This window comes from Tigriopus californicus, chromosome 12 (assembly GCF_007210705.1).
Source record: "Tigriopus californicus strain San Diego chromosome 12, Tcal_SD_v2.1, whole genome shotgun sequence".
Lineage (NCBI taxonomy): Eukaryota > Metazoa > Arthropoda > Copepoda > Harpacticoida > Harpacticidae > Tigriopus > Tigriopus californicus.
The window spans coordinates 9,319,348-9,326,954 of NC_081451.1; the positions used below are offsets into that span (position 1 = coordinate 9,319,348).

The window sequence follows — 7,607 nt, forward strand, 5'->3', positions numbered from 1 at the left end:
AAACTTGAGACGTCTAGTTACAAAAAAATGACTAGGTTCCGAGACATTGCAAAAGAAAGTTCCGACAAGTGAACAGATTTGCACTTGAAAGAGTTGACGTTGATGTTTAGAAGCAGAAGTGTCGGGGTAATGAAAGGATACCTGTAAAAGTGAAAGTCTCTTTTGGGTAATGTAAGGCCTAGATCAACAAACCACTTAAAAAAGAAGGATGAAGACACGGACAACTACTGTAGTCATTGAGGCATATTGCTATTCATTTGCCAACAATTGATTGGCAATCCAAATTTGAAAGCTAAGTTTATGTAGAGTTTAGATGTCAAGTTTACTTCACTGTTGATAGCTTATTTGACTGTTATGGCTGAACATGAGTAATGTAAGGGAAGTAGATCGATCCAACACCTTGCTGCCGAGCTACCAAAATGTGTTTTGGTTGGAGTAACTCTTCTCTCCCTAGACCTCTACTATTTATTATCGTATAGCTTAGGTTAGGATTGATAAGGTTGAATTAAGTTAGGTTCATTTAAAAAAATATGTCTGCATTGAGGCATAGCATGGATTTAACACCCATCATTTGAGAAGGTTGCGAGAGTTCTGAGGAGGCAACTGTTTCCCTTACCTTCGTCGCAGTCCCCATCTTGCCTCGGAATTTTGGAGTTGGTCACCTCGATTTCCTGCAGGAATGCGTCAGAAATAATTTTCGCACGAATGGGATAGTTGAATCTCAAGTTACCTTGTGTTCTTGATTTCTTATCCGTTGAACACAATCCGCTTCGGAACAACTATCTACCATGCTTCTTCGGCTTCACTTCTGTTGAATGGGTCTTGTAAGATTAAATCTTTCTTTGCACTGAGGTTGGGTGGTCAATCTCCCAAGTCCTTTTATGAACACGTATTATAGTCTGCTCTAGTAGTGTGGCTTTATGGTCCAAGCCTCAACGAGGGAGGGTGGGGTTCATATCTCTATCACGACACATCTTGATTTCCAGTGATTTCCAGTGTTTAGGGTTGTTTCAATGATCGATTACAGAGAAGCCGAAGTGCTAACATTGAGCCACTTCAAAGGCTTTCTTGATCCAACATGAAGATCGATTGTACCTCAGACGTTCAGCTGTTGAAACCTGGAATCAAAACAAGTCACGATGCGGTCGGTTATCAATGTCCATCGTTATCGGGCGCTAATCCGCTACTCAAGTATGTACTTGAACAACGATCACTCGGAATTTATGACCAAGTTTAAAAAGAAGTTCCCCTTGCTATGCAAAATCATATTCCATTTCAAAATCTGACGACAAACATCTTGAATAAATGTGATTATCTTGGAAATACCAATATACAAGAAAGGAAATCAAGAACCGGCGGATTTCCTTCTTACCAGAATCGCCTGCGATTCCGTTAGGTCGGTTTATACCGGCCATCCAATCCCAGTTTCCGTTGGTCCCAACCTCATTCCATTGATTGCCTCTTCAAAAGCTAATGCTTTATTTCCGCTCTAATTACACTTGGCTGTCAATGTGAGTCTCCGTTGTATTGGCAACCCGCTGACGTCAAGTCCTGTCCCAAGCATTACTGCACATCGTTATTTCCCCTTGGGAACAGGAATTTTTCTGGTGTTTACCAATTACGTCGGAGGTCTCTTTTTTTGCTCCGCGGTCCATCCTGTTCTCAACATAGAGATATTACAAAGGGAGGTAGTTTTGATTCTATGTTGCACTAAGATAACAATTTGATTTGCTTTTCCTTCTGCCACATGATTTCCTTTATGATATGATAGTTCTGCTAAACAAAAGAATTAGGTTTGAATAAAACCCGTCAAGAAGAAGTAACGTTTATATGTTTTTTTTTTTTTGCAAATTAACACGCATTTTAACTGACCTCACTAATCTCCCGATATGGCAAACACAAATTAGAATTAAATTTCAACGCTTGTTGTAATTGTAATAGTAATTGTTGTGTGGTGAAGCTATTGGATGTCAATTCTCGAAAAAAAAGAGCAAAACAACTTGGTTGGTAATACCCTATCTATTTGCAACAACTCTATGGGTCCAGGTATGCTGTCATCAGAAGACGGACTTGGCACGAGCTCAACTATGTTTCCCAATCACATGATTTCCATGTGTAGGAAACGAACGGAACATTAAAAAGACTTCAATCCCACCCAAATGAAAAGCTCTCTACCAGACTGACAAAAACTGATGAGGCAACAAAGTTTGCCATCAGGATCAAATTTAGATTCTCGAGGAGAAGCATTCCGTGGACAACTATGTGCCACGTTTTCATCAACGTGTCGATTGGAGAAACAAAATATGCGTGGCAAGCAATACAGGACATGATAAAGCAATGGCACCAATCCAGTAATAGCTTTAAGAGGAACAACATCATGAAGCTCTTGTTCATCTCGAGTGGAAAAATGAAGCCAGATTAGGTCCAATTTATCCGTTGTTGTTTGTCTGTCCATGGAAAGTCTTGCCTTATGAGAATATGTTTTTTGCTTCCAATTTGCTTTTCAACCATAGGTTGGACATTGATTCATGAAATATATCTGTTTCGCTATTTTCTTGTAGAGAAACCGCAGGAACTGGAAAGGACTCATATTGAGCGCTAAAAGTACGCCAATCTTGATATCTTGCCAAAAATCAAGCTCAAACAAACGCTCCACTAAAACAGCACAACTCATATAATGAACCGTCGATCCCATCAAAAAGCAACCGAGATATCTTGAGGCAGCTCTTCTACATATAAATCATATCTATTCATTTCTAACACCAAAAGGTAACTTTTAGATATAGTGAAAAGGAAGCGAAGCTGTAAAATTTCAAGGGCAAAAAACTTCATTAGCCGAATATTCATTTTCTCAAATTCAATTTTGCTCCACGTCAGAGTGGAAAAATCAAACAATAGTTACAAATAACTTTGCATTTATGAAGATTGTCAGAGAGCATCAGACACTTCACTAACTAGACGGCGCTACAAGCGCTTTCTGAAGGATAACCGCTCACAATCTTATTATAAACTAACCAACGATAGTTTTTGTGTCAGTCAAAACTGACCCTGTTACCTTAATCCGTATCCAAGCTACCTCAGGTCAAAACCTCCTTTTTTCTCATTTTGTGATAAATCATGCCAACTTATTAAAAACTTAAGGCTTAAAAACTGCATTATATCATAACCAGGCTTCGGGTGATTCGAAATCGAATGATATCATTTGGTACACATCAATTACTATTTGCTATATTTTGGCTCTTGTTTGCCCTTGTTTGGGCGCCATCTAATGTTGAAATTTCAAGATTACGAATTGCATCTGCCATGAATATGAAGGCTTTTTTATTCAAATGTAATTGGGTATTGACAGTTTTAGCACAAAAGCGAAGATGCCTGGCATACCTTATTATGTCAATATCGAAAAAGGAAAAGCTCCTTGTTGGGCATTGGTCATATATTTTAGTTTTCAAATACTAAAATTCGAAAAATTGTTTCTTAAGAGTTAAAAAACAGATTGATGTTGCAAGTTATGGCTCACATGGTTAAAAGGACATTCAAAAGGTGAAGTTGGTGGTTTTTGCATGTGCATTATTCTGGAAGGATTTATTTGAAATATTGGTCTTGTAAAATTTCTCACTACTCTAAATTAGAGTTTCGAATCATATCGTATCAAGTTAAAAAAAAAAAACATCGCTACTCTAAAGTGTCAGGATCTTTTATGTTTAAAATTATCTCGATTCTCTCATCGTAAAAAAAAGCGCAGTTGGTTTTCGCTATTTCAATTGTAAATCTAAGTGCATCTTGAGCCAAATTTCTCTACTTTCATCATGTCTCATTTCCTGGACATTTTTGAACAGCGCTAGATATTCTTAAACCTCCTGTCATTGATCAACTAAAACATGAAAAAAAAACTTTGTTATTGTCACTCCGTCAGAAAATGTTTGCCTTGGCAAAGTTTTGGTAGTTTGAAAAGGTTCTTTCCCAGTTTTTCCACGGAATTCTCAGTCAATCAAGAGTTTTCCGGAAACAAGATAAGGACGTCCTCCCAAAACTTTCTAATCACACCAAAGAGACACAGACTTATTGAGTATAACACTTCTAAAAAAGACTTTAAAGTGTATTTTAAAACAAGTAAGCCCACTGAAAAGCCACGAGCTCTGCTTTAGTTCAATGTACTTTACAAGATATTTCTCTTAGGAGGAAAATATTTCATGTCAAAAATGCAAAGAGAGACTAAATTCAGGACAATGTGCAAAAGAACATTTTTAACGCAATGAGGATCAAAAAAAGTCTCGAAGAATGCATCCTTTTCATCTCTGCCTCATCAGCCTTTTCTGGATGAAGGCTGTTTTGCATTCCAGCAACTTTCGAGGTGTAAAAGCAATAACATTGACCAACGGACACAAGATGAATCGTCTCCAAAAGATAAGATACACAAAACATTGATTGCCTAAAGCCCTCCTAGGTACTATCTTATGCAGATTAACCTCCCTCCAAATTCGACCAAAGAAAAGTCTGATAAATGAAACTGTTTAAGGTTTACTCCAGAGAATTGACCAAAGTAGTCTGAACGAAAACGTACAACAAGGTCAGTGATACGTAGACAAAACCTTGATACCTCAGACCAAAGTTGGTGAGCATGCTCATCTAATCTTACATCTTCTCCATTCCATCCGGAAACACCTACCACTAGATGGCGCCAAAAAGATACTAACTTCAAAATATAGGTGACCACTGTCCATGGAATTGCAAAATGCGTCGTCTCGACATATGACTAAATTTGGCTTCTTTCAACAATAAGTGTTGAAGAATGTGATTGAACAAGTCAATATTTGGCAAAATATTGTAGCGTGATACTTCAATACTATCATTCTATTTTGGACAATTGTTGCCAAACTAAAGCTTCCTGAATCTAATAAAGTTCCATGTCTTTCGATGCTCTTTTAAATTCCTGGGCCTTGCTGTTATGCAGACCTAAACACCTGAAACATGAATAAAACAGAAATACCTTGGTGTCAATTTCAAGAAACGTTCTGATAACTCGACACCTCTCTCTCAAAATTGGAATTTTCGACATGACTATTAAAGCATTGAAATTGAGGTTATGGCCTCGTTCATTTGACGTCTTAGTTCAAATTAAGTGACAACAACAGTCTTCAGCCTTATCTCCTCAAATAAAACCACATACCTGACATTTTAGTCGATAGGGATGACAAAAAGGGCATAAAAACAGGAACAAAAGGCAGATTCAAAAATAATCAATTGCATAGCGAAATATTCCCCAAAATTAACCAAACCAAGAGCCAAAATTAAAGCTTACTACTATATCTGCTCCCTCACACATGAAAGTTACACATAAATCAGAAAATTCCCCCTCTTTAACTTTGAAAAAAGTTTAACTCAATCGCCCAATGGGCCAAATGCATCCAACACCTTTAATAAGTTCTTTTCTAAAGTGGCTTTTTATTTAGAATTAAGCGTCATAAACGCACTCAATGCCTACTGAACATGCGATAGGTACAAAAAAGCAGGAGAAAAATCGGCTGTGGATCTTAAAATGATATTTACCAGAAGTTGACATCCCTACTAATCCATCTCGTTTGAGCAAGTGGTCAGCTGAGAGAAGAAGGTATGTCACTTACATAATCATTCATGGAGCATCCAGCTCTCTCGACAAAAAATGGCCTGAAGCATCACACTTTGTTGACACTCTCCCGTCAAGTACTTAATCAATCCTAGGGAATCAAACCAATGCCAATGTTTTCACGAACTTACATTCCAAACCAAACACAAGGTACGAAGGGCTGACATCGAAAAATGGCACTGTCACATGGCGGAAAATACAGGACACACAATTCATTAACCTCAATTTTGCTCTTTTGCAGAAACTGGAAGGCCGAGCAAGTCTGGCCTTGTTGCCTTCAGTGAGAGCTCGACCAAACAGGAAGCAAGGGGCAAGGCAGTTTGTTGTGGGGGGCAGCAATGCTCCTTGCAAGTTAGGCGAGACTTTGAGAGAAGTGCATGCACACTTGGACCATAGGAAGGAGAGCGGCACACAGCAGCGCGCTTTCTGGCTGGCTTGAATCACAAAGACGTGGGAACACTGAACGCTCAAGGGAGGACAAGAAGAAGAAGAAGAAGAAGAAGAAGAAGGAGGAAAAAAGAAAGGCCCATGGATCTGCAAGGACAGGAATCTAGAATCTGCAAGGGTGCAAGCCCGCCATGAATGGAACGGGTGACCATTTCAGGGTGGCGGGGCTCCTTTTTCCTCTTGCTTGAGAGGAGGTTCGCAAGGAACAGGGTGTGCATATAAGAGGTATTTTTATAGAGGACGGATGGGTCAGCGCCCAATGGAATAGAACAACACGAGTTTGGTGGCCTTGAAAGCCACATGTGTGTCTCTAATACAAATTGATGGTCACTGAGGGAGGAAGAACACTTGAAGTACGGAACAACTTTGTACTCCACTTAATTGGGGCACCTTAAGCCAGGAGTCACTTCAAATGGTAACTTTTTTTTACCACTGACCTTTATCGTCTTGATTCAAACTTCCTTATAAAAAGATGAATAAAAAAGATTGGAAGGTAAATGTTTGTGTTATTAATCGTGACTAATATTCTTAATAAGTTCTAATAAGACTTCCTCTTCCGAAATAGCAACGACAAATGGGAATGGAAGAGAAACCATTTCAGGCTTCTTTCGGCGCACCGCTACACATGAGAGGTTGTAGTATAACAGTTTTTTTTTTCAGTTCTCAAGCACTGTACAGTCGAACTTCGATTTTATTGATTTGAATTGAATGATATTTTGATTCTCACCAAATACTGAATTTCCCTCGTAACAAGTCTCGATTTGACAATAGGTTCTCCGCTGACGGACATTATCGGTAAATCGAAATTCGATTGTGCCTTCAAAAACTGGAAAACGGAAGACATGAAAATTCTCAACCTACTATACTTTTTTAGTTCAAAGTGTAATGAATTCATTTAAACGGTAGTAATAAAAAGGAGATGTTGAAGCAGACTATTTTCTTTGATGTTAAAAATTTTGACCAATGCAATAATGATACTTGGCCTTCTTTGTCGGCCCTTGAAGACCATGGTTCCGACACATTTTGGTCTGATTTGCGCAAAGTTTTACAATTGTTATTAAAAACTCATAGATTTGAAATTCATGAGATATGAGGCCATTGTTGAAATTCTTCCATCAACTTACAGAAATTATAATTAGAAAAGGGTTACATGTGTGATCTATAGGCACAATTAAGAAAATTTTAGGATTCTCCCTCTCAGGATATCATCTCTTCTGTCCTTGCCAGTCACCAATGAGTCATTCGTTTTAGGACCATACTTGAGCGTGTCATGCCTTTTTTTACGCGTGTCTTTCTCTGGATCATGACTCAAATACTCGTGGCCTTGATTGGCCTTGCTCTGTTTGCTTCTTTTGGTAAATGGAACAAAGCCTTAGATGCCCAGTTGTTCTATTTGGAAGTCACCCTGAGCACTTTTTTTCTTCAAAAAAAAAAGGAGCATTTTCTGAAAAGCCCTTTTGGCTTTCCGTTCTTGCCGTCACAGGGTTGGAGGAAACCGGAACAACCATGCGAGAAATCCTCTGCTACATCGAGGGCA

At 38.6% G+C, this 7,607-nt stretch overlaps 2 long non-coding RNA genes across 2 annotated transcripts; one reads left to right on the plus strand and one right to left on the minus strand.

Moving 5' to 3' along the window:
• Positions 1 to 616: 616 nt before the first annotated feature.
• LOC131891518 (uncharacterized) lies at positions 617 to 5,907 on the minus strand. The gene is made up of 3 exons (XR_009374410.1): positions 5,755 to 5,907; positions 731 to 1,118; positions 617 to 671 (listed from the first exon to the last, which is right to left on the minus strand). It is a non-coding gene; the product is annotated as an uncharacterized LOC131891518 (long non-coding RNA).
• LOC131891519 (uncharacterized) lies at positions 4,134 to 6,128 on the plus strand. Its single transcript, XR_009374411.1, has 2 exons — positions 4,134 to 5,608; positions 5,865 to 6,128. It is a non-coding gene; the product is annotated as an uncharacterized LOC131891519 (long non-coding RNA).
• The last annotated feature ends 1,479 nt before the right edge of the window (positions 6,129 to 7,607 follow it).